Source organism: Bacillus rossius, chromosome 2 (assembly GCF_032445375.1).
Source record: "Bacillus rossius redtenbacheri isolate Brsri chromosome 2, Brsri_v3, whole genome shotgun sequence".
NCBI classification, from domain to species: Eukaryota; Metazoa; Arthropoda; class Insecta; order Phasmatodea; family Bacillidae; genus Bacillus; species Bacillus rossius.
The window spans coordinates 115,723,947-115,751,443 of record NC_086331.1 but is presented as its reverse complement, the minus strand read 5'-3'; the positions used below and the strand labels follow the sequence as shown (position 1 = coordinate 115,751,443).

Sequence of the window (27,497 nt, the reverse complement as noted above, 5' to 3'; positions counted from 1 at the left end):
TCTTTTTATCCTTCCGAAACCCCCACACAACCAGCTAATCAAATATTGTGTTTACATGTAACCACAGGGTATTAATACAATAATATTCTTTCAGCATTAACAAGTTCATAATATTGGATGTCAGTACTTGACAACAGGAAACTTCACAATAACATGCTACTGAAATACATATGTACAACTCCATTAAAATAAAGGACTTTAGGAGTACTGATGCAGCTACGTATCGAAACTAACTTTGGATTCTTGTAGGTTAAGCTAAGGGTGTTGCCAGTTGAGTGAAGCAACATCAATCATCTAATTTAGCTGCACATTCACAATGTTAACCACAATTATCAACAGAACAATTAAAACAAGTGTCTGGTCCCATTCTACAACATTCTGTACAGCTATTTCAGTTTATAAGCTTCTGTTTTATTATATACCAAAACTTCTTCTGCTCTTGATACCTAAACTAAGCAGGCATCAAAACTAATTTGAATAGAAATATACATGTATGACTTTGGGTAGCCTATAAAAGAAATCAATAATGTTAAGAAATAATTTACAAATTGTGTAAAGACACCGGTGAAAAAAACCCAGATAAAAGTACATATTTATGGGAATTTTTTTTTTCAAAATTGGTATATAGTGACTGACCACCGTAATTTCTGTACTTGTCTTGTTTTGTGTTGTGGAAGTTTTAAAAACATATGTAGTCCGTAGTCCACCATGTTTATTTCTTATAGTGGTACGCGGGAAATTAATAACTGTACCGATTATGCTGAAAATCGGTGTACAATCGTTAAATTACATAATATTAATAATTCAAACGACGAAAATATGATTGAAAAGTCAAATCGATGGTTGTTCCAATCGAGTGGAAGAGAGATGCCACGCATGCGTACAATGAGCATAACAGGACACATCCGTAGTGGGACAATGTGCGTTACGGGACACTTTTTCGTGCGTGCAGCCGGCGTTCATCTATTTATTAGACGTTGTGTAACGTACGCTGGGCTGCAGGTAAACACTCAAAAATTTAATAAGTAAAAATTAAGGCCTTGGAAGCGTCAGCCCAGAAAACAAAACAACAACAACAATAATCACAGAGGTGCCCAGACGTCGTACAAAGGAATTTTATTTATAACCTGCTAAGAACTCTAGGAGGCTATGTGGATCGAGGATGAATAATAATGAAATAACAAGACTGGTGGTTTGATTTATATAACTGCCCTTTTACTAAAATAATTTACTTAGTTTTTTTTGGTATCTTTTAAGTACACATGTATTAAAATATATTAATTACAAAAAGGAGGGAGCCCCGGGGCAAAAAAATACATATAAAAGTAAAACAATCATACATCTTGAACTTGACTCTGGTTTTAAGTGAGCTCGCAGGCTCAAAAAAAAGAAACAATTACATTTTGTTTTTAATTTTCTTTTCAAATGAAATTTAATTATATCCTGTGTCCTGGCACCGGAGGTTTCGGTAGATTAAAATCCAGAAGAAATCATTTTATGTAGAAAGTTGTATCTCGACTGGTGAGGGGAGAAAACTTCTAACTGCGCGAGCCCAATCACGGACTGCTAATTTGGCAGTGAAGTTCCATTCTAATTTTGGGACTTGAAGTCTTGCACATTATTCTTGCGCCTAATCTTGCAGCTAGTTTTGCAGCTAAACTTGCAGCTAACTTGCAGCTAAACTTGGAGCTAACCTTGGAGCTAACCTTGCAGCTAAACTTGGACCCCGCCTGCAACCAAAGTCCCAAATTACTTAGACTGGTTAACAGGCGGCTAAGCCTGGGCAAAGACTATGCCCAGGGAAAGGCAAAAAAGGGGGGGGGAGGGGAGGTATGAGACCACTTACCCAAAACAGCGGGGTGAAGTCATGTAGGCTGGCTCCAGGAGCAGAGAAGGCAGCTCCCGGCACGGAAGTTCGCGGCAGTCATGATGAGAGATAATGAAATAATTTAGATTAACAAAAAACTATTACGGGCAGCAAAATTTAAAAATAAGAAAATTGAGGCCTCTATGCCTTGACGTTGGCGACTACATTACGTAGTGTCGAGTCTTGGACGAACAACAGAGATTGACTCTCGCTAATCGCGACGCGTGGTAAGCACGGACCAGATGCTGCCCGCTGAATCTTCGAAAATGGCGGCGGGTGCCTAATTAACCCTTTCCTGCCTAGAAATGTAAAAAAAATTGAATTTTGTAATTTTTATTTTATTTTTATATTTAAGTAGGCATAAAAGGAGGCCATAATTTTTTCCAATTTTTTTTATTTATATTTAATATATTTTTTAATGATGGTACTTTTAAGTCCTGACAGGCATTTATCATATGTCCAGCTCAACGAACAAAAAAAAGGGCGCTCCAGACTGGTGCAGCGCTGCCGTTTTAGTGCTGCAACCTCTCGCCTGTCAATCGAACTTCTTCGACAACTGGCAGAGCGGAGCTATACAGGGACCCAGAGGTCCTAACAGGCAGCATGTGGTTTCAAACATGCACACACTATTTCTATGGGGCTTCAAACATTGTGGGACCTACAAGTCCCGCCCGGCAGGAAAGGATTAAAGGAAGCAACTGCCCCCATCCAAAGAAGAGGGGGGGTGGTGATTGCCCGAAGGTGTCCGGAAATGCCCGAAGGGGCGAAGCAGACTGCAAAATGTTCGCCGCGCTCTCACGCGAGTCGCAGGCGAACTAAGATCGCAATCGCACTGCGACTGCTGCCAAGGTCGATTGCGACAAGCTGTCTCTTATGGGAGAGATGAGTAGTGCGCTCTGGCGGCCAAGATGAGAACCTGCCTGGAGGGTCACAGAAACGTCCGCTGGAGTGCAGTGGGCACGCTCGCGACCAGCGCACAGAGCAAGGTTAGGGATTTTTCCCGTCGCTAGGCTTCGCTGAGGGCTCTGTTTAACAAGGGCGAATGTCCTTGGGGAGACCATGTACCCTGAGGGGGTACACGGGAGGTCGATGCTCCAAGTGGAAGTTCTCGTGAAGCCACAGGTGGGAGATGAGGGGAGGAGGTCTAAACTTGCTAAGTCGCCTGGGAAAGGCGTCGTGTGGATCGTCCCGATGCATCGCTGAGGGCTGTAACTTAGTCCAGTACGTGCTGGCAACAGCCTTACCTATGCTTGCCTCCGAGAAATGAAAGTTGCTAGCTGTGGGCTTGGGGTAGCGTTCGCTAGCACGAGAAGTCATACTGTTACAGGGAGAAAACGTGATTCAAACCACGGTTGAGATGCTGCGATCACAAATTGTCAGCAAACAGTATCTAATTGAAGTCTGCGAACAAGCGCAGGTGCACTGGTTTGCACAAGATTACGTCGGAGTGTACAGTAATGAAAACAAAATTAAATGAAATTAAAAATGCAAACTTATTATTTGGTTTCCGTCTTTAAAAAATTCAAAATTAAATTTTAAATTCAAAATTTGTGCCCAAATATTATGATAAACGGCACAGGTGTCACGTCAAAAAAAATATTTTGACAGATAATAATGAAACTATCAGTAATGAAAGCCCTCCTGTGTTCCTTTAACAGTACTTATTTAGGTACTTAAAGAAAAAGGCCTGGAAATACTAGGATGAAGCGATACTCAAGGTAAAAGATAAAACAGAGGTGGAATACATAAAGATCGCAAACAATTTAGGGTTTATATCCACAAGGCAAACCGAGTGTAAAAGGTGGATTGTTTTGTGTCAAAGAAAAATAAAAACACCATGGAAACTGGTTAATGATCAGTCGTTTAATAAGGAAAAACTTTTTTTTTTTGCTGAGGCCAGATTGTTCACAGTAGACAAGCATCATTCGGTTATCTTTTTAGTTGCACACAAAGTTATGACAAAGCAAACTAACACATCCTTTATAACGTAGTTAAGAAGAGGGAAACACCCCTTAGCTGAGTGACTATATTTCACGAAATCTGTTGTCCGGCTTGCAAGAGATGCGGTAGCACCCTTAAGTGCAGGCGGCAGTCTAACACATTAACTAAGCAACTCATCTGCCCCTCTCAGGGAGTCCCCTGGCAACCTTTGTCTTGGTAAAGACCCTTTGGAGGCCTCAAAGGAGGGGGCGAGAGAAAAAAAGAGGGTGGAACTATGTGGAAGTTGAGAGGAGTAATGGTTTCCTTAGTGACCAGTAATCCTGAGTGGTAGGAGCACGAGAAAAAAAGTACTTTGGCTGTGCCAGCCTATAGTTTGCGTGAGAGCCGTTAGATGACATTACAAGAGGCGGCAGTAGTACATGCAGCTTGGTGCAAGGTCTGGGAGGGGTCACTCCCTGGCAGGAAGCACAGGAGTTAATAAGTACTTAGTACTAAAGGTGACCGAAGGATCGCGCAGGCAGGCAGGCAGAGCACAAGCATAGGGTTGTTAGGTGCCCCCGAAAAGGAGGGGGGGAGGGTTGGAGCATCATGAGCTGCACACCTGACCCAAGTTGCAACCACGCGTGACTTAGGCGTGCTGAGGTTGGCTGCTGCCTCGAGACAGGTAGCAAATCAGAGGCAGGTTAGTCAGGGCGGAAATAACACGCCCATTCGTGCAAGAAAGTGGGAGAAACAGGAATCGGGTAGCTACCGTTGCATGTGACCAGTAGTGCGTCCGGCTGAAGCACCAACACACAGTCTGAAACTGACTGGGTAAACTATAAGTCAAGAGCACCTTAGACGATACAAGATGAGAAAAATTTTTTAAATCTGGACCTCTTAAATACGATCAAAAACACCAATAAACTAAAAAAGAATTGTGCCGGCAAAGCACTGATTTGCGACACAGTATTTAAACACTAGGCTATATGCAGTATGTCCATAAAAGTATGTCCCAGTTATAAATGTTATAGTATCAACTGTAAGCATGTAGAATTTTGGTTCAAGGTCAAAATAACGAGTAACTCAAAACAGTTTTAGATAAGCACATGCACGAGTACTACTTCGTTGTTTTCTCACTTGCAGCGCCATCTACGCAAACTGGCGACTCTCGAGTGTTAAGCCTTTTGTGTTCTGCAATTTACGAACATTAAATCTGTAAATTCAGTTCAACGTGTATTTTGTTTGAAGTTAAATTGTCGAAGTCCCTGATTGCTGGATTAGTCGTAATAGTCCGAAACGACAGAGCTCATTTTCGCTGGCCTCCACGTTCACCTGACATAATGCCATGTGATTTTTTTACCTTTGGGCTTTATAAAAGATTGTGTCTACGTTCTGCCGCTACCTAAAGAGTTGAGACACAGAATTGAAGAGGCTAGTGTTTCCATTACTCCAGACATGTTAACCAAAGTGTTGGACGACTAGTATTTTAGGTTGGAAGTGTGCCGTATAACTAAAGGTTCACATATTGAACATTTGTAAGAAAAACCAGGTTAGTTTACCTTCAATTTAATCTATGATTGTTGTAAAAGTCTAAATTAAACTGTTATAACATTGAAACTGGGACATTCCTTTTATGGACAACTTGTATTAATAATAGCATTCTACCACTAAAGAAAAAGTTTAATTTTAAGAAGAATAATGCAAACTTCACAATCTACTAGAACTAGAGGAAAGATATTAACTGCATTGAGTTACATATTGTATTTTTTATAATTTTGATTGTTAAGGGGTAAAAAGGGAGCCATTTTTTTCTTCATAAAAATCATATTGCCCAAGCAAATCAAGCGGAGGTAAGATATTGAACACAAATAAAGTACTTGGCCCATATAACACGTTAACTTGTATTTTCTTATATTTTCTTGAAATTCAACTGCAAAGGGGGTGAAAAGTGGGTAAGTAATATTTTATAGTAAAAAATCATATTTCCAAAGCAAATCAAGATGAAAGTAAGAAACTGAGCACAAATAATTAACATAATAAGTTACATAGTGTGTTTTTACAATTATAAAATTTTTATTACAATATGAGGGGGATGGGGGATGCAAAATGGTGTAACTTAATTTTTACAATACAAAATAAAACTCTAAAACAAATCAAGCAGAAGCCAAGAAAATGAGCAAGAATAACCCAAATAAAGAGTTTCATGGCCTGTTATTACCATTTATTTTCAATGTTCAGCTGCAAAGGGAGTAAAAAGGTGGTCAGTAGTGTTATACTATAAAAAGCATTATCTCTGAAGCTTATCAAGTGGAAGGTAAATTATTCAGTACGATTCATACACATAAAATATTCACCAACTCTTTTCACCACTTTCTGTAATTCTACCTCTTAGTTAGGGGTAGAAAGTTGTGTAAATAAGATTTTATTATAAAAAAATCATATCTACTAATATAATAAAACTGAATTCAAAATGATGGTAACGATTAACTAACATACCTTAAAATACCTCAATTTATTCATCATTAACCAAAATTTTACCTATAAAGTTGTAACAGAGCTGAGGACTATTCTAGAAACAAACCAAAAAATGGAATCCACAATACCAGTAACTGGCACATATGGCACGATAAACCGAGGACTGGTGTAGAAATAATAAAAATATGGAATCCACAATACCCGTAAATGGTACATTTGACATGATAAATTTAAATTTAATATAAATGTTTTTACTATAAAAATTTTGGATTTTAAACCAGAGGTAGTAAACCAGGGATGATTTTTGGTTTTATTTGGATAACAGATATTGCTGTATTTACTTAACCAGTGGTTATGATTTTTCACAATGGCATCACTGTGGTAAAAGGAGAGATAAAAATTATGTTGTTTTATTTCATTAATATTAAACATAACTACTAATCTACTAATATATAAGCAAAAAAATTTAATAACCAACCTATATTCTATATTTCAAATAAAGATGTGATAGTTTTAAAAATCTTGAAATAATAAATTATCTGCAATGGAGCGAAACAGGAGATGTTTGATTTTAATAATTCCAAGCACATAACCTAATTAAAGGAAAGTGGAAATGAAGAGATGGCACATTCTAAATTAAAAATTTTAAATGCATGTGTTACACAATTTTTTTTAAATAGGCTCCCCCATAAAATAAAAAGGTGCAATTTCATCAAGGTAAAATATATCTCCAAATACACTAAAACAGGAGTTATAAAATCGGCATACTGACTCTATAGTAAAAATTAAATAAGAGGTAAAATTTATCGAGTACACTAAAACAGGAGTCATAAAATCTGCATACTTAATCTGTACTAAAAATTAAATAAAGGTAAAATATTTCTCCGAATTGGCAAACATAATCTACATTAAAAATTAAACACGTTTACACATTACCAGTTTTGAAATTTCAACCTTAAAGAAATGGTTATACTATAAATTACTTGTAATATACACCAGACATTTTACGGTTTATTTCTTTTGTAAAACATTTGGAATTTATCACCTACGTCTTTTACAATGGTAAAATATCAGCACTATCCTTAAATTGGCAAGAGATAAGCTGCTAGTTATTAGCTAATTAAGTACTAATAAAATGGATGCGATCACAGAAAATGTATGTATTTGTAGGTTTCCAACTCAAAAAATTAAGTGCCCTCAAACATTTGTGAGAAAACATTCCAACACCTTTCAAAGATTTATATTTCCCACAGTTAAATTCTTGAATGATTATGAAATTTGTTGCATTTATATACTTTAATTTTTTTATAATATTCAATCCAAGATTACTGGATGTCACTGCCCTTCCCTATATCAAGAGTTTTGAAACTAAATGGGACTTGAAAATGTTCCTTTGCAGGATAATCAACCAACATTAAGTAGAAGTACTAAAAACTACCACCTTTATATTTTTATAGGTTTTCCAAAAAGCACCTAGGTACTTTTAAAGTTTACTACAAGGCAAAAATATTAGAATCACAAGATTTAAACCCCTGACTGGTACAAAAACTACCAAGAATATCATAATGTGCTGCAAGGAAACAACAAATATAAAAAAAGTTTTTTGTTGGTTAATTTGCCTTTTTATTTAGAAATCTGCTAACTTCAGTGTTTACTATGTTGCACTGATGAACCCTGACCTCATAGAAGCATGGGAATTTTGTATTGAAATGCATTTTAAAAACCATTTACTCTTCTTAAGAGTGCGATAAATAGCTACTAGAAATTCCAGCTGCTTGAAGCGTAACATGTGCGCCTGATATTGTGCGTTAGACCGATATTGCTCTGAGTCCCTCGCGATAGGAGACACTTCTCAGTCCCACGATAAGGACCGAAAGGGGTGGGGTGGCACTGCGAGGCAGTCGGATTTAGTTTTCCTTGCTGTCTCTGTGTTAGCTCGGGATACCTATATGAATGGATGTTCATTTATAAATGGCGAAAACAAACGCACGTTTTGTAAAAGGTAATGTACGTGGTAAATTGCATTTGTCTGTGCGAAGAAAACGGAATAGAGGTAAAAATCTAGCAAATTGGAGAGGCAAAAATAAGTAAGTACACAAATTATTTATAGTATTCATGGGTCGTTTTCAGTGTATAGCTTCAGGCAGTGTTATTAATAAAAACATGTGTTTTTTTACCTTGATTTAAGGTTAAAGAAAAGCACAAAGACTGAAGAAAGTACGCCGATTGCAGAAACTACAACTGAGAATGCTAAAAGCAAGAAAAATTATGTTATGAATAGTTTATATTGTGTATTTTATTTTGTAATAAAGGAAAAACCTTTTTACTTCAGTAACTACTATTCATGAAATATACATGTGTTATATGGATATGTGATACATTATATATAAAATATATTTTAGTGTTAAAGGGGATACAAACAAGAGATACTTTTATATGCTACGTAATGAAACATGACAGCTTTGAAAACTTGTAATATTTTTATGTATATTATCAATTTGTATGTAACCGCGAGGTAAACTATTGTAACTTATGTATTTTGTTTACAAATCAGCTTTATAGTTTTGTGTAATTATTCGTATTTTGTGCTGTGCTTTTAGTGTTGGAAAATCTGTAAAACTTATCCCCCAATAAATGCCTTGCAAAGTAATATCCCACTGTATATTTAGTTCATTTAATTTTTATACAACTACTAGCTGACCCGGCAAAAGTTGTTTTGCCATATAAATTATTTCTAGGGAACTTCTAGTGTAGAAAAATAATAACTAACTTATTGTAAGTGTGTAAAGATGTGGTATATGAGGATGTGGTGTAAGAGGCATGGAGAGCTGTGAACGATGAGGGAATATAAAAATAACAAAACACCAAAAATTAATTTTTATAATTTGTTTTAATATATTATTTAAAATTATATATATCATTAATTAATTAATTACAATAGTAACAGTAACAATCAATATCAATCTCTTGATGCTATAGCGTGAACAATATTTTTTGTTAGCCTATCTTTAGCTAACACAAACAAACTGGATGGTTTACCCACTCGAGAGCATGCCACGTATAATTGTCCGTGAGAAAAACATGGTGTGTTCAAATCTAAGCCACAAATAGACATCGTTTGGCCTTGGGACTTATTGATAGTTTTTGTAAATGCCAATCTAATAGGAAACTGAATACGTTTAAATTGAATGGGCACATCTGCAGGTATAATAGGGATTCGTGGTATTAATATATTTTCACCACGGAACTTGCCATTTAAAATGCTGGCTTCGATAACGTTTTTCATTAATTTTTTAATGACTAATCGTGTACCCTGTATCAATAGATTTGTATAATACCAAGTTACCTGGCAACAACTGTTGTATCTTTAGATTTAAATCGTCAACGTCCACATTTTTTGCCGCTAAAATTGCTCTTTCTGCAAGCCACTCATGATTTATGTACGGTGTGTGTACATTGGGAAATATTTGTTCAATGAGAGCATCTTGCGAATCAATAATTGTGCAAAATCGGTCAGTAATTTTACGCATCCAGTAACTTTTCCATCGCCGATATCCAAGAGTTGTTTTAAGAATGTTTCAGCGGATGGATCTTGAAGCATTTGAACGCCCATATTTACTTTCAGCTGTAGTTTTTCAACATTACGCCACAATGGTGATGATTTTAAGAAAGCGTTGATCTCATCAGCGTATGTTGAACGTGGAATGACGGGAAGTGTTTGTCTGAAATCACCTGAAAGGACTAACAGATTGCCGCCAAATAGTTTGTCGTTGTTTTTAATATCTTTCAATGTCCTGTTCAACGTCTCACGCGAATGTTTGTGTGCCATAGTACATTCATTCCAGAAGATAATTTTACACTGTTTACCCAATTATAACAAAAATCGAACTTTCACCGAATTTATTTTTGACCATTTCCAACAATATATTTTAGATATAAATAAAAAAAATATTGATTTTATAATAAATGTATAAGAATAATTTATACTTACAACACAAAAGCCATTGTTGGCGGGAGCTCGTGACACGTGTTGAGTACTTTTGAGGTTATGTAAATCACTTAATTAACTAATGGTACGAACTACACTCAAAATTAATAATTTAAGTCCAGTAAATTAATAATAAAGTTACTTGAGAATATAGTTAATATGAGAGTTACACTGAGATAGTAAAATTATAAATGTAAACGTTACTACTACGCTTGATGCATAAACAATAATAATGACCGAAAACTGTGGACCGAGTGAGAGAAGGCTTATTGTGTGAGAGAAACAGGAGACCGGCTTCGTCTCATCCCTACTCCGTGCTGTTTACGGGGTGAGAAGTGACACGGTTAGACCCCTGGCGGGGAAGGTTGATCAAGTGTTAATTGATCAGCTATCGGCCAGGGTTGAAAAATATAAAATTCTATTAAAAATTAGGGATTGGTGATAGAAGGGTGAAAATTTAGGGTTGTGTGTATATTTTAACGCCACATTATAAAAAATAAAAAATAAAATTTTGTCAAAAAAATAAAAAAATGTTAGGGGTGGACAACCCTTATCACTTAGGGGTATGAAAAATAGATAGTAGCCGATTCTCAGACCTACTGAATATGCATACAAAATTTCATAAAAATCGGTCAAGCCGTTTCGGAGGAGTATGGTAACTAACACTGTGACATGAGAATTTTATATATAAGATTATTATTTGGTTGAAAATAAGATGTATGCCAAGTAACCTAAAAGCAACTAAAAATTATTAATTGTATATCCACAATCCAGTTAAATATTTGTAAATAAACGGTACTATAAAAAATATATGTGCAAAGAATACTCTAAGAATAATGTAAATGAGGTGGACGTGAATGCAATGACAAGAGAAATGCAGAGTAACCCGACAAGACATGTGTTATCGAAAACCAGACCTTCCTCTACACCCCTTCCACACATTCGTCAACAAGGCGCAGATAACAGCGGGAACCCGACCACTCTAATGGCGAGGATTATCTACATCGCTCGGGTCTTGCTGAAGGGATGGAATAAAAGTGTCCTATCTCCAAACAGTGAAGTGGCAAATTTTCGGCTCAAACATGAATGTGCAGTGACTTACGCGTGTGCAAGTAATACGCAATTGTATGAAGATAATTATTTCCAAAAATCATATACTATAAAAGAATGTTACATGTAAATCGTTCAGTTTTTACTTTTTTCTTATTCCGATTACTTTATTTTCTGCAAGTTGTCAATTTTGCACTAATATAAACCTTTTTAATAATTAATTTTGCTTATTAATAACAACATTAACCACATTCTGACAACTGGGATCAGTCATTATACCTTTCCTCAATTATGTGTAAAAATCTCATTCATCTGCATTAACTGGTTTGACCTCTACTTGCTGTCGCATTGACCACTAAAACAGCTCTAAATGAAGCCTTTTATTGCCCTCTTAAAAATCAAGCTTTTACGTCTCCTAGCAAACTAAAGATGGCAAAATATATGGTGTCAAGTGATGCTTATATGTGTCATGGCTAACCAGACAAGTTTTGACTCTCATAATGTCTCACGTTTCACCCCAAATACTGTATCTCAACTTAATGCATGCATAATCTCAAAAGTCTGCTACAATCATGACTATGTTTACTGACTTCCTACATAAACATTTTGTTCTATCATTGAACCTTATCAGCTTTAAAGTATTCATAATTATTGTGTACAATTATTATTGTATTATAGCCAATTATTTGGTAATAATAAAAGTTCAAAGTATTTATATTCAACAGAATGATCCAATTACTAAGTTAACATTGGGCTTATATTTTAAATAATAAAACTATGGGAAAAGTTTATTAAAATGAGGTTTATATGTTTTTTTATGAAATTATAATATAAATTTTTTTTAATGTGGTTTAGAATACGATAATGGTTGTACAAATACTTATTTTAAATTTTTTTTATCAAATTTGATCATTCTCTTATTTCCCTTATAAGATTTTCAAATGCAAATAAGTATGTCATTTAAGACAGCCATACTTATTCTGATAAGGTGCCAATTAAGTTCAATATTAATTTTGTTAGGTTAACTTTTTAGGCCCTAAAGAGAACATGTCATCAGTTTAGAACACCTGTACCATGTTTAAGGTGTTTTAATTATGCTTGGCTGTACATCACAATGTAATACATTTTAAATATTAATCCTTCCCACTCATTGAAATTCTAGTTTTGTTAAATTAATTAGGCCATTCTACCCTGTTAAAAATTAAATTGGAAAACACTGCAGCAATATGTTACTAATTTTAAAGTAAATTTAGTGTTTGTTAGTATAATATACTAGCTGCCCGACCCGGCTTCGCACGGCTATACTAATAGAAAAAAATTAAGCCACATCTCCCATTTACAGTAATGGTAAATAAAAAAAAATTCAGTGAAAATTTATTACAATGCTGTATAATGTACCAGAGAGAAAATGAATAGCACCGATGGTTTCCCGACTCGTGCACGCAACGTACAACTGATGTACCCCTACTTCGCTACGGCAGTCTACAGGCAGATCACTCTTGCGCCGCTCATTATACATGCCCCTCCTTGTGGGTACGCCACTGCCGCGCGATGCCCGTTGCCATGGAGACGCAGAAGGCATGAACAATGCAAACTCCTGTTCTCATGCAGACAAAGTACCCACTGTTGCCTGGTTTTAGCCACCCATGGGATCTAATTTTCGGAAAATGTCATCCTGCGTAATATAAGGAAAATTACTGTGAAGTTTCAAGTTTGTAAAATATATATACTTGAAAAAAAAAGGCCAATAAAAACCAAATTAAACACAGAGGAAAAAAAACAATAGTTTAAGTTTGCGATTTAAAGTGACAAAAAGTATTTAAATACTAATTGAACTCTTATGAGGGTACTGATTGCTTCGTTGTTAATATCACACGGGTGTTTTTTACTTGTATGGGAAAATTAAGAATGATAAGGCATCTAGTGCGTGGCAACAATGTTAATAGGCAATAGGAAATAAACTTCTAGCGCCTGCGGCATTGTCAACACACACTTCGTACGTGTACTGCATGTTGTATCTAACCCCCTCCAACGCATTTGATTCTAAATTGTACTTTTATTAAGGATCCTTAATGTTATTGATAATATAATATAATATAGCCTATAGCCTTCCTCGATAAATGTACTATCCAACACTGAAAGAATTTTTTAAATCGGACCAGTGGTTCCTGAGATTAGCGCGTTCAAACAAACAAACAAACTCTTCAGCTTTATAATATTAAGTATAGATAGTATAGATAAATTGATACATACATGAAGAAATAAATAATTTTTAACTTACCAAAAATTTGTATTGTAAAAACATTGTCATTAAATATGGCAATTTTTCAGAACAATCCACATTTACTTCTACAGTTACTTAATCCTTACTAAGTTCATTGACACTGTAGCACTCATTCTTGAAAGTCATAATTTTGTCTGGTAAACTGCCTTTAAGTCTGGGAAAATTCACAATTTTAAAATGTGTAAATAGTGAAGTCAAATTATTACATTCGCTGTAGTATCTTTGTTTCAGCAATTCTAATGATCTTCCAAACAATATTTACTTTGGTAAATATGTAGAGTAGCGGTATTTGCAAAAAAAAAAATGTTTAAAATCCGAAAATACTTTTATTATATGCTTTCACTTCCTCTCTTCATTAAACCCGGCGGAGATAAGAAATTCCAAATACGTTAGGAGATATCGCCGTTTTTATTTTGCAATACAAGACCTGTGTTATCATTTGACCACCAAAATTTTTTTTATTTCGCCGTGTGTTCGTGTATGCCTAATTAATTAAAATGGTCAATTAGGTCAGGTCAGTTAAATTATACCTAAATACTTTCAAACTAAGCGGACAATAAAAATAATATGAATTAATTTTAATGGTTGTTTAGTTTTAAAGTATTTATAATGTAACTGGCCTGACCTAACAAACTGGGACAAAGGATAAACAGTAGGAACTCACGTAATTTTTTTTTAACTTATTACGTACTTGCGCAACAATATCAAAATAACAAATAAAACATTAAAATTTGAAACGTTAAAAACTCATTTAAGTTAGATGCGGGTAAAGAATGGTGAACGCAGCAAGAAAAAAAATTTCCATACAAGGAACAATGGTGAATGCCACATGAATGAACAGGTATTGTGATGAAAATTAAAAAATTTGATATCTCCTAAAGTATTTGGAATTTCTTATCTCCGCCGGGTTTAATGAAAAGAGGAACTGAAAGAGCATATAATAAAAGTATCTTCAGACTTTTTAACATTTTTTTTCGCAAATACCGCTACTCTACATATTTACCAAAGTTTAAAATGTCACATATCCAAGATTATTCCATAATCCTGGTGACATGATCCTGTATGCTGTTTTAATTTAGTACGTCGAAAGATCCTTGACATAACAAAAATATTTCAATACAATGTTAGCAACAAAAAAATTCATTTTTGGATATTTATTTTATCTGATAATACAATTACTCATTGTTACATTACAACTTTACTTGTACCTATCCATGATCTTTTACTGTACTGAATTAAAACAGAATGCATGTTGCACCACAGCATCAATGTATTTAGGATCAAGGGATAGACTTACACAAGTATGTTTTTGTTCATTCAAATTTTTTTGATAACAACATTGCACTTGTTAAAACTTGCAGCCAACCAATCCAATCACAGCACAATTTTTCCAAGGATATGCTAATACAGTAATTCTTTGTATCATGTAGCCAAGTTTATCCCTTGATCCTGACGGCATGAGCATTGCATACTTGATCCTGTGGTACATGATGCTTGATGTTTTAACTAAGTACACTGGAAAATCCTGGCCAAACAAAAGCAATACAATACAAACAAATTATGTCAGGTCTTCTGGAAATTTTTTCAATCGTATTCGACTTACAATCATAATTCATTGTTATATCGCAAGTTCTTGAGATTTACAGAAACTTTTGACATTTTAAATTAAAAAAGCAAGCATCATGTACCACAGGATCAAGTATTCATGATCATGCCATCAAGATCTAGGGATAAATTTGGTTACGTGATATGGAACTTTTACAGCTAATACAATCCATACAGGAACACAATAGCAAATTACTAACATTGATAAAAAAAATCTCCAATAGAACACATGGATTGTTGCCAGTACTTATTTGGGAAAATATTCTGACAGGCGGATGAAGTCATGCTGCAAATTACTTGGCCAGATACATGGCTTTGACAGACGAAAAAGTGATGGGCAGATGTTGGGAAGGGTTATTGTAATTTCGACCTAACTCAACCAAAAAAATTTAGCCCCAACTTCCGAAAACATCTAAAATGTCCATCCATAAAATATGCAAATGACGTTTCAAAACATTTCAGTGTGTGTATATCTATATTTACCAAACAAGGTTATAAGAACATTCTGGACAAAAAACTCAAAACACAGTTAATAAACTGTGCAAGAGATAGAACTAATACATTATGATTAAAAACTAAAATAAGACTTGCTGTAAGTGTACTTTTGGCTTACCCCCGACTGTTTTAAGTCGAACGTTGGGCTGTCATGTCTTAAAGCACAACCAACAAATACGCTTCTTTTCACAAGGATCCATCACACAACGTACGAACAAAAAATTTTTTAAGATGATAAGTTAAATTAACGAACAAAATTCAACACGTTATACACATTACTTATCTAACAAACGAGATCACTTGTACCGACACATATTCCGTAGTTGTAAAATAATACTTTAGATTGTCTACTGATTAAAATTCAATTTTTTTTTCAACTATGGCCATAACCGATTTGAACCATTTTGATAAATATGAGTAACACTATGACTCAAGCTTTTCGTCTCACAACCCATCCTAACCAATGCATGGGAATCTTGAAAATTTGAAGGTTAGTGTCAAAGGTTTCTTTTACGTGGCGTTGTAACCCATAATGCCAAGCTGTAGCATGACAACCGAAAATCAAGCCAACTAGTCGTCTCCCGACTATTTTCCGTTAATGCAAACTTACACGGAAGTCCCAAGATGCTCATAAGTTCTGACATTCCCGATTACACCCGAACAATTCACCTTCGGCCAACTTCGGGATTTGTTTTATTTTTGCGCAGGAAAATTAATTCAAATATTAATAGTGGTCGGTTAGGTTAGCACCATTAAAATACTTTAAAACACTATGGACGGTTAGTTAGGTTAGTAGAGCTACATTATAATAAACAGAGAAATAATAAATATACGTAAATAAACCCAAGGTTGGCCGAAGGTGAATTGTTCGGGTGTAATAGGGAATGGCAGAACTTCATGTGCAACTTTGGCTTCCCCAACGGGCTTCCCAAACTTACACTGATCGCTAGTGATTTTTTTTATTATTAATTTGTGGTGGCCTACAGCGCTAGTGACGGTGTTAAGATCTATATACAATAAAATCTTGCGGAAATCTAAGAAACAAAGTTTTGAACAATTTATCTTTAATAAAAAGTTTTAAACCAAATATATTACTGCAATTTTATCCTTCCGCAAGTATCACATAAACCTAGCAAAATCTCTTAGGTCTGTATAAAATAATAAGTGAAAAAGACAATATAAAACATTAAATTTAAAAAGAAAATTTAAAAAAACTAAGAAAATTTATTTCAAATAAGAATAACATCAATGTGCTGATAATCGAGAGAAGCTGAAGTATGGGGAAAAGTTTGGAATTAAATTGACTATTATGCTTAGAATTTGGCTTTAACCTGGTGACAAGCAGTCCTCCCTTTTCACTCACTCTAAATTCCCCCCCCTTCCCACTCCGCAAAAAAAACTGCTAAGGATACTCCTCAGATATTTTTCAACTTTCACCTCAACCATCTCCTCATCCAACCCATTTCACTCCCTTCCTGTTCTGCTAATAAATGTGTTCTAACACTCTCTGTTGGCCTCCAGTCCCTTTAGAGCTTCCACCATTTTCCCCCCCTGTAGTTTAAGTAAGGGGGGTCAAGGTTAGGGGAGGACAAAGTGTGTCTCAGGCTGAAGCCTATACACTCTAACATGCAGGGTTTTAAACATGCAAAACCAGGATGTGTGTATCATCTCCTCATTGGGGTTTAATGGCAAGCCATGGCTGCGATTGGCACCATAGCTGGTGCCTCTTTGGTTGCCTAGCTTAAAAGCTAACTAAACTGACCCAGATAAAACCTGCATAAACACAGGCAAAACCCTGGGCCAGGTCATGTGGGGAACAATTAATTGTGCATTAATACAAGCAAGAAAAATACTGGCCAAGAGGGAAAAGGGTGCAGATAATAAGAGTTGGGCGGGGCAGAAAGAATCAACCATGCAGGGGTTGGGCACTTGGATCATGCGGCCTGCATTATTATTGTTGGGCACACCTGGATTGTATTTCCCCCCCCCCCAAGTCCAGGGATGAGAAACTTCACTCGTCAGCCTAGTCCAGCTGTCCAGGTAGCAACCTGTAAAAAGAAATGGGCTACTGTAAATATTCCCTTCCCCTAGTGCCGAAGCCGCAGCTAAACCAATGGAACAGCCTCAGTTCTAGCAATATTCACAGCGGTGGAAGGCAGCAAGGCAAGCCTTCCCAAGTGGGTAAACCCACTGATTCGTCTGCAGCTAAGAACTGACTCGATGACCGAGAGCATATGTGCTCTCAGCGGTGGGCGGTAGAGCCAGTAAACCGGCTGGAATTGCGGGCGCACTGGGTTTCAGGCAGCCTGGCGATGCTCAATCTTCAGCTTCCTTCTTCCAGTCAACAGCCAATTACCTTTCAAGCCAGTGTCGGGGTAAGTCTTCCAGGCGAATGAAGTATCTTGCAGTTTCGGATACTCTTTTCCTCCAAATTCCCAAGGTCGGTTTCACATCGCGCCACCAAGGGCAACCACTGGCTCCAACAAATTCCCAACTTAAAGGCATGCTGCCTCTTCCTTCAGTGTTCCGATGCTGTTCAGCACGAATCCCCTATACACTGCCAGCCTTTTGGTAACCCAAAAAGTTGCAGGGCACATTCCTCCCAACAGCCTCGCAAGAGAGATGCACATGCCCCAAAAGACGATAGCCAACGAGCTTCCATTTGTGATCTCACCACCCTTTATACCCACCTCTGTGTATCATAGTCCCCAGCTTACAGCCTGACTAATCTTTATACCCTTCTCCTTCTTTTGTAATGTGTCCCATCCTAGCTCCTTAATCATCTCAGTCGGACAATAAATTTCCCCCTTTTGCTTATCCCTTTTCTTCCACATACCCATCACCCACATTGCTGCTCTATGCTGCTCCTTCTCCAGCTCCCTTACCGCAGTCACTAGGTAGGGGTCCCAGATCACAGCCCCATACTCCATCACTGGCCTGACCAATGTGGAGTATGCCTTCTCCCTTACCCGCCTCTCTGCCCATTACAGGGTCCTGCCAAGCAGCCCCAGCAACCTCCTTCCCTTACTCACCACCTGCTAAACCTGTGTTGCCCATCCCAGGTTATTTTGTAGGATCACCTAGAGGTACTTATACTCTTTGGCCTCCTCCATCTCCTGCCCCTTCCACTTATCCCCTTCCCTCGTTATCTTCATCTTCTTCGGAAATATAACCACTATTTTTTAACATTCAGCAACATCCCATTCCGCTCTATCCATTTTTCCAGTTTCCTCAAGTCACCCTGCAGATGAACCCCTTCCCCCAACTCCTCAAACACTCTGAAATCATCTGTAAATACTCTCATCCTGGCCTCTATTCCCTGTCCAATATCGTTTATCATTATCGCGAATGTAGTCGTCAGCCTAATTAGGACACTCTGTTTCGTTTTTTTTTTTCATATGATGGAGCATCCACCCTAGGCCGTGGTCTATTGTCTACCGCCTGGCGGCGGCGTCGCTAACTTCCTCCGTGCGGGCCACGCGAGGGATACGTTCTGCCAGCGGGACCCACTGCTGACAGGGTGGGGACCGGGCTTTACCACCGCAGGAGAAACGAAGTTAATATATATTAATTTTTTCTAAGATTGTTTTATAATGTGCCGTCGTCTAGGTTGTCTTGTGGATAAAGTTAGGAAAGTTTGAGCCTACTTAGTTCTCCAGAAAATGAGCATTGCAGTTACGATTGTGGCCGATACGTGGATTTAACTGTAGATAGGCAATGCGGTATGAAGGTACACAGGTGACAGTACAAGGTTACAGATTGATTGAAACTTCAAGTCCATGATGTAGTACATGGAAAACACTAGATATATGACAAAACACATGATAATTAACACTAAAATTACATATGTATCTAATTCAAAGTACGTGAATGAATGCTAGACATCTGATGCATCTCGCGAAGAATAGAGTTCAGGTCTGTTATGTCAAGATTCACCATGATGATGTTGCACACGATATGACAAGTCATAGGCGTGCGCACGGTAAGTGCCACAGGTGCCCTGGTACCACCATTAGGGTTAACGTTATTTTGTTATTTACAAGCAGAAATAATACATACTTATAAAAATCCGTATTATTTCCAAAAAAAAAATGTTTTCCAATCGTGTCGAGTTACAGATATGTGCTCATAACACTATCACTATATCAATTATCAATCGAACCAACTATACTAACGGAAACAAGCCAGTTGCAATTACTTGTGTTGTACACGCGGGCCGCGGCTACGAAACTTCTGAAATGAAAATACTTCTCATAGTTCTTCTCGAATTACATAGAATGCGCGCTCGGTGTCCACTGTTCACTCCACTCGGCAAGCGCAAGGAATAATAGCCGCCGTCCGCCAGGGTTTATTTAAAAAAAAAGAGTTTAGTTAGTTAAAAGGATAGGCTTACTCGATGACTTATATGCAGTCGACGATAAAACATTTTTGTTGTATTCCAAAAGTTAAAACTTTTGCCCACTCTTATTTGTGTATTGTTATTATTTTAATATCTTACATATTTTAGGTATGTTTCAAAAACTCCTTCCATTTGTTGATTTTAAAACTTAACATTTGAGAATGTTTTTTTCTAGCATTTATTTGGCGTCTTCAGAAAACATATAAGTACGGTTTTTCAAAGCCACCAGCATGAATTCCGTGCAAACAATTTCTGCAATTTACTTTATGGCTCAACAAAGCTTAAAACTGTAAATAGTTTAGTAGTTTTCCTGGTGATTACAACGTTCAAAGCCATAATTTGTCTTAAAAATGTTAAAATTTTTACATCTGTGTATTTAATGTTTTTGTTCGGAAACACCTTAAATAGCATCATTTTGCGCTTTCAAATCCAAATTTTTCCGGGGGAGGACCCCCCAACCCCCACGCTTTAGGCTCGGGTCCGTGAATGACAGGGCTGTTGTGTAATCTGGCACCACCAATACTGAAGTCCTGCGCACGCCTATGTGACAAGTATCTGATTTTAAGTGACGCCGCCGTCGGTGCTCCCTCTGAGAGCACAGGCCGTTATGTGTCCTCAACACCTGAACCAGTGTCAGTGCGCCGAACACACCCGCGCGTGTAGTTTAGTGCAGCGCCTCGAACGGCGTGACATCAGTCACGGCCAGCTAAATGCCCAAAGCGCCCGGCCGGGTGTGGTAATGCGCATCAGATATCTAGTGCACATGTAAATCAATTATCAAACAGAAACTAGAACTTTTAATAAGTATAAAAATTGTCTTTAATTAATCAATGGTTGTGTCAAATATTTCCGCTCACAAAACTGGCCGGCATCGCCTTCCCGCGCTCCGTCGTTTTTCCGCGGGTTTTCCTCCCCTCCCTGGCCCGGTTGCCAGGGAGAGTCGTAAGTCGCCATCCAGCACTCGCCAGGGCCGGAGGCCCCGCGCACCGGGAGCATCCAACTTTCGCGCCACTTTCCACGTTTAGCATCAATAGGTAATTATCTCCGAATCATCTTTCTACAGCTCCCCGGTCGGCCCTAACCGGCCGTACGAATTGTCGTGCGGTCCTTAGTTAAAGTGTGCGACCCGACTACGGGTCTTTTAACGTACTACGTAATTATTGTGTTTCAAGGCAGCCCGCCGTGGTGCATGTGTCTCATGCCTTAAGATCTCCCCACGGGGAGTTAGAACTTTGCCCATGCAGGGCGGCATTGCGCCAAACGCGTAATTCAATTTACGAACGCCTCAATCCCTGGGACGTGCAACGGACGTGAACAAGAGACCACGCTGGGTCCCATCGCGCCCGTTCCCAGTTTAAACGTAGCACACGCCACTGCGAGAACCAGTCTCGCGTCACGTGACCATCAGAAGTCCAGGAGCCAAATCCATTCCGAGCACGGGATGCGCTCATAATTATTTAGTGTTAATTGCCGTGTTAAGATTAGTGTGTGCCGTCATCATTACGTCTATGCATAATTCAGTGTTATTTTTAAACCCGCGCAAACATTAGCAGATCCACATCTCAAGTGTATTACGGACTATCACGTGTCAGGCACCAGTCTTGCCGCGTCACGACCCGCTGTCACCGTAACTCAGGTTAGCCAGCACCCCTCGCTGGGGTAGTCTTCGGAACACCGTGAGACGTTGACGTCGACCCAGAGGCCACCCTAGCTCCTACAGGCCGTTATGGCGCGTCACCGCCTTCTTTTGTGCGCGGGCGTGTGCGGGAGCCAGTGGTGCCACCTTCAATAAATCAGTGTCCCTCCGACGTAGTTTTTATGTATATTTTCTTTTCTTTCAGCAGGACATAATTTTTATTGTAAAAACTATAATATCATCCATCATGTATAATTTAAATTAGAAGGGTAAATAACATGTATTTTAATATGCACGGGGTGAACAAGTCGCGGGTTCCCGTCCACGAGGACGTCAGGTGCTGCACGAGACGCGCGCGTGGAGGGGGTCGGCGCGAGCAGAGGGGGCAGTCGCGTCTGGAGAACCGCGGTGGAGAGACGTGTCGGCCGCGAGCTCTCGCCAAGACGAGTGAAACGGGTGAGCGTAGAGGCCTCCGGGCTTAACGTCAGTGACGCGGGGAATAGATCGGCAACAGTCTTCGAGTCGGGTCAGGCAGTTCGAAACTATGGAGATTAGTATGTCAACTATTGCCAAGGGGTCGCCTTAGTGTAGATAGTTTAGTTTTCTTTTTATTAGCGTTTCATAATTTTTTCCTTTCCTCTTGTATGTATATATATATCTTTATTTGCTTGTATAGTCATGCATTGCCTAGGATAAAATAGTACCGTTGTCTCATGGACGAGACCTCGCCATTTTAATGGGACGTTTCAGAAACTGTGTCCGCAGGTAGTGCTTGCCTGAATTCGCTATAGGACAGGAAATCAAAGCCCTGCCGGTTTGGGACAAACGCCATCGGTTAGCGCCCAATACCGGAGTTTTCGGGAGAACCGCACGAAGATCCGAGTGCGTTTGTAGCCGCGTGTGTGGACAGGCTTAGGGGAGTGCCACGAAGGGACTGGGTGACGAGAGTGTGTGGCCAGTTACGGGGCCGGGCGGCGAAATGGTGGACGGACACGGGGGACTATCTATCCGAGTGGGGAGCCGAGTGTCAGCGACAACTTTACAGTGTACCACAGGCCGCAGGGAAGCGCGCCGAATCATTTATCTATAGGAAGGTGCGGTTGCACCGGTGAGTGGGGCCGGAGAGAACAGTGAGCGAGGTCATGCCCGTAATATGCGAACAGTTGTTGCCGTCGCTACGCCCTTTTCTGCGACGGGCCGTGGACCTAGAGGTATCCAAATTCGTGGAGCTGGCCCGGGAGACTGAAATGGACTTGGCAGCAAGTAGGAGGGAACTCTGGGCAAGAGAGTCATGACGGGAGCCTAGGATGACACCAGTGATGTCACAAGAGACTGTGACACCCGAGGACGCAATGACATTGGTCCGATACAGGGGCAGGGCCACACCACAAGGGCAGAGGACGACAGGGGGACCCACGCGGGAGACCAGAACACGGTCAGAGGAGCGGAGTACGAATCAGCGGACGAGTGACAACCGTCCACCCAGGTGTCAGTATTGCCGCAGCCCGGAGTATCACTGGCACGCGGAGTGTCCAACCAAGGCGGAGTTGTGGAGGAAGATGGAAAGGGAAGGACGACATCCGGGAAAAGGACAATAGGGGGCAGGGACAGAGTCGGCCACTGCCTCCTAGATACGAACCCGGACAACATGACAGAAAAGACCTCACCGAGCCCGAGGACGAGTCAGCCCAACGACGCCCGCCATGACACCAGCCACAGGGACGAGAGGAACACAGGGACGTCGCCCTCCAAAAGTGACAGCCTACTGGGCAGCTCGGAAGAGACACGAGGGACCACGGGAACCGCAGCACGGACGCCACAACAGACGGGGGAGCCAGTAGCAGTCCAACAGAAGGGGACAGGTCACCACCAGAGGAGCAGGGGGCTCCTCCAGCACAGCTGGGACAGCTGGGCACGGACCAGGCGGCGCTGCTCCGGGTGCCAGTGCTCCTGAACGGCCGTCCCGTCCACGCGTTGGTGGACACGGCGGCGACCCACTCTTTTGTCGCTGCCCACCTGGTGCCGGACGAGGACTTGGAGCCACACGAGGACGAGGTGCAACTGGCAACGGAGGGGACAAGCGCGTCCACGTCTGGACGCGCACAGGTAACCATCGGTGTTCGTAAAATAATTCAGTCGGACTAGCGCCCTGGTGATGCGTGGACTGCGGGAGGAGTTGATCCTGGGCCTGCCTTGGCTGGTCCAGGAGGACGCCGCCATTGACATCAAGGACAGTAAGTTGCAAGTGGGCCATCAGGGGCACCGAACGCTGTACGGCGTGGGCCGGGCGGGCCCTGTTCCTCCCTCACCACAGATCCAGCTGGCAGACCTCACTCACGACGTGCCACCAAATTACACAGGGTTGTTCGAGGGCGTGTTGTCACAGCAACCGTTAGTGTTCGCGGCCACAGACATGCTGCGGCGGACAACGGTGACGGAACATGCCATCCCTACAAAGCCACACAGTCCCATATACGTAAAGCCGCGGGAGTTTGGACTCAAAGACCGTCAGGTAGTGCAGGAACAGATAACCGAAATGCTCCGGAACGGAGTAATAGAAGCTAGTGAATCTCCGTACAATAGCCAAATCGTCATGGCTAAGAAGAAGGACGGGACCTTGAGGTTCTGTGTGAACTTCAAACCCGTGAACTCTGTCACCATACCCGCCCCACTACCACTGATAAACATTGCAGACGCGTTGGCAGGCTTGGGGGACGCCCGTATATTTACGTCACTTGATCTAAGGTCCGGGTATTGGCAAGTCCCCGTCAGGCAGGAAGACCGTCCTAAGACCACGTTTACGGCCCCGGACGGACGCAGGTTTCAGTTCCGAGCCATGCCGTTCGGGCTGATGGACGCCCCCTCGACGTTCCAGGCCATGATGGTCCGCGTCCTGGATGGGTTCGTGGGCGACTTCGTCACGGCCTATCTGGACGACGTGATCATCTGGTCACGGACGTGGAAGGACCATGCGCATCACCTGGCATTGGTCCTCGAACGGCTGGCCAGACACGGGCTGACCTGCGCCCCGCACAAGTGCCATATCGGGGCAACGGAGATCAGATTCCTGGGGCATGTCGTCAGTGAGAAGGGGTGCCGCCCTCTCCCGGAGCACCTGGACCTGATCGCGTCCAAGGCGGCTCCACGGACGAGAAAACAGCTGCAAAGACTCATGGGGCTCCTGAACTGGCTGCGGTCCTTCATACCGGACTTCGCAGCGGTGACGGCCCCCATGACGGACTTGCTATCTCCCAAAACAAAATACAGGTGGACCGCGGAGACCGACCGCGCCCTGGCTACTGTCAAGCGCTTGTTCAAGGACAGTCACACCCTCGCACGGCTGGTGCCGGGCGAACCCCTGTACCTACAAACGGACGCGAGTCAAGTAGGTATGGGGGCCGTGTTGTACCAGGTCGGACCCAATGGCGAGCGACGCGTGATGGAGTATTCCAGCGCCAAATTCGGGCCGGCCGCCCGGAACTACGATGTGAATGAACATGAGTGCTTGGCAGTGGTGTGGGCTGTCAAGCGGTACCAACACCATCTGGAAGGGCGGGAGTTTACTCTTAGGACGGACAATCAGTGTTTAAAATGGTTGAACTCGATGCGAGGGAGGAAGAGTAAATTTACCCGGTGGGCTGTGACCCTCCAAAACTTTGCATTCACAGTGGAACACGTGCCAGGGAGGACTATCCAACTTGCCGATGAACTGTCACGACATCCTAACCCAGAGGACATCTTTGAGGACGAGGGCACGTGGGACGATCTGCTTCCTCTGTCAGGGCGCGCACCCGTCACGGGAGACCAGATGGGGCCCGCGGCATTGTACGCGGTAACACAGGAGGAACCAGTCACTGAACCCGAGGCAGTGGACACTCTCTCCCAGCTGATTAGCGCCGTGCAGCGAGTTCAGCGGGGGGACGACGTCTCGAAGGCCGCCGTGGAGGCGTGCGGGAATCAGGTGGTACCAGGGAAGCGCTGCGTGGACGGGGTCCTGCAGACGCGGGTGCCGGGAGGTGGGGACGCTTGGCGAACTCACGCCCCGAAGGGGGCCCGCGCGGCCATACTGGGTTATTTCCATGACCACCAGCTAGCAGGCCACCCCGGGGCCGAACAAACCGCGGAGGCAATCAGCGTCTCCTTCCACTGGCCCGGCATGGGACACGATGTCCGGGAATACGTCCGACGCTGCCACACTTGCCAGCAGCGCAAGGCCCGGAGGACAGACGGCGAGGAGCAACAGCGACCTCGCCGCCCGCAACACCCATTCCACACACTAGCTCTAGATATCATGGGGCCCTATCCCCGCAGCAGCAAAGGCAAGCCCTTCCTTGTAGTACTAACAGACCTGTTTACTAGATGGGTCGAGGCCTATCCGGTCTCCAACGTCCGGTCGGGAACGTTGATAGCGCTGATCGACGGAGAGGTAGCCCCTCGCTTCGGGTACCCAGCGGTGCTCCTATCGGACAACGGATGTCAGTTCACGGGAGCCCGCTGGAAACAGGCCTGCAGAAGGTGGGGGGTGAGCCACCACACGACGCCGACGTATCACCCGAGGGCCAACCCAACCGAGAGACGGAACCAAGAGATAAAGGCTCAGCTCCGTCTCCGGTTGGGAGAGGACCATTCAAAATGGGATACCCATTTGTCGAACCTCTTATACTGTCTGAGGCGTCGTACGAGTGCCGCCACGGGCTACTCGCCGGCAGAGCTGGTCATGGGGCGGAACCTGGCGCTGCCAGGAGAATGCCGGGTAGAGGCGGCAGCCACAGAAGCCGGGTGGGGCGAATGTCTCAATACCGAGCTGACCCGAATGCAGGAGAGGACTAGGCGGAGACAGGAGGCCTATCTACAGCAGACGACACCACAGTCCACTAGACCCCCCCCCTACTCTGAACCCCGGGGACCAAGTGTACGTCCGACAGCATCCTCTGTCGTCAAGGGCAAAGAACTTTTGTGCAGGTCTAACCCCGAAATGGGCGGGCCCCAGGACCGTTCTGCGACAGGCGGGGGCCACATCGTACTTAATACGTACACCAAGCGGGAGGCCCGCAAAAATTCACAGAGACCAACTGCGCCTAGCCGCGGGGGAGAGACAAGCTCCAAGGGACACGGACAGGGGAGAGGGGCCTGCCTCTACACCAGTCACCGATGCAAACCAAGCCAGCCGTGACATGGACGAAAGGTGGGACGAGGACATGGCGGGACAGAAAGAACAAGGAGACGTGACAGAGACGCGACCGGCAGCCGACACAGGGGCAGCCATGAAAGGAACGGAGACAGGAGGGGCAGAAGAGAGCGTAATGGAACCAGCCAGGACATTTGGGGAACCAGACGAAACGACCGCCGACACAAACGTGATCCAGTTCATCACGGAACCGGACACGGACGGGGAGGACGAGGAGGGGAAAGACCCAGACACCCCTCTCTGGCCCCTCAATACGAGTCTGGCGGACTCGTCGTTCATTATGACCGTCACCGAACCAGACTCAGAGACAGAACGGGGGGACACAGAGGGGATGGAGGAAGAACTGATGGGGGTCGTGACAGGTGAACCAGGATCTTCGGGGTGGTCTGCCATCCCAACCACGAGGATGGGGGGAAAGGGCAGGACATTAGACCCCAACTGTTCGCTCAGCCCCTTACTTTCCAGAAGCGAATCTGGGGAAAACTCCCGACCTAGGAGGATACGGCGGGTACCCACCTACTTACGGGAATTTCAGTGCAATAACCTACCAAAGGCAAGCCACCACACTAACACAGGATCCCGAATCA

At 41.9% G+C, this 27,497-nt stretch overlaps 1 protein-coding gene across 1 annotated transcript in view; it reads right to left on the bottom strand.

The window, feature by feature from the left end:
• LOC134529658 (protein transport protein Sec24A) overlaps window positions 1–16,275 on the bottom strand; it is a 107,659-nt gene extending 91,384 nt beyond the window's left edge. The window contains exon 1 of the mRNA XM_063363975.1: window positions 15,806–16,275. The gene's annotated coding sequence lies outside the window, so the exon portion shown is untranslated. The remainder of the gene's footprint in view (window positions 1–15,805) is intronic.
• Window positions 16,276–27,497: the final 11,222 nt, after the last annotated feature.